The following is a 745-nucleotide window of genomic DNA, read 5'->3' as shown; positions in this document are numbered from 1 at the left end:
ACTTAGGTTAAGGTGCAGTGTAAGTTAGGTTAAGGTGCAGTGTAAGTTAGGTTAAGGTGCAGCGTAACTTAGGTTAAGGTGCAGCGTAACTTAGGTTAAGGTGCAGCGTAACTTAGGTTAAGGTGCAGCGTAACTTAGGTTAAGGTGCAGCGTAACTTAGGTTAAGGTGCAGCGTAACTTAGGTTAAGGTGCAGCGTGGGTTAGGTTAGGGGCCAACGTGGGTTAGGTTAGGGGCCAACGTGGGTTAGGTTAGGGGCCAACGTGGGTTAGGTTAGGGGCCAACGTGGGTTAGGTTAGGGGCCAACGTGGGTTAGGTTAGGGGCCAACGTGGGTTAGGTTAGGGGCCAACGTGGGTTAGGTTAGGGGCCAACGTGGGTTAGGTTAGGGGCCAACGTGGGTTAGGTTAAGGGCCAACGTGGGTTAGGTTAAGGGCCAACGTGGGTTAGGTTAAGGGCCAACGTGGGTTAGGTTAAGGGCCAACGTGGGTTAGGTTAAGGGCCAACGTGGGTTAGGTTAAGGGCCAACGTGGGTTAGGTTAGGGGCCAACGTGGGTAAGGTTAGGGGCCAACGTGGGTAAGGTTAAGGGCCAACGTGGGTTAGGTTAAGGGCCAACGTGGGTTAGGTTAAGGGCCAACGTGGGTTAGGTTAAGGGCCAACGTGGGTTAGGTTAAGGGCCAACGTGGGTTAGGTTAAGGGCCAACGTGGGTTAGGTTAAGGGCCAACGTGGGTTAGGTTAAGGGCCAAC

The sequence above is a fragment of the Schistocerca gregaria genome, unplaced genomic scaffold (assembly GCF_023897955.1).
Source record: "Schistocerca gregaria isolate iqSchGreg1 unplaced genomic scaffold, iqSchGreg1.2 ptg000806l, whole genome shotgun sequence".
Taxonomy (NCBI): Eukaryota; Metazoa; Arthropoda; class Insecta; order Orthoptera; family Acrididae; genus Schistocerca; species Schistocerca gregaria.
This window is presented reverse-complemented; position numbering follows the sequence as displayed.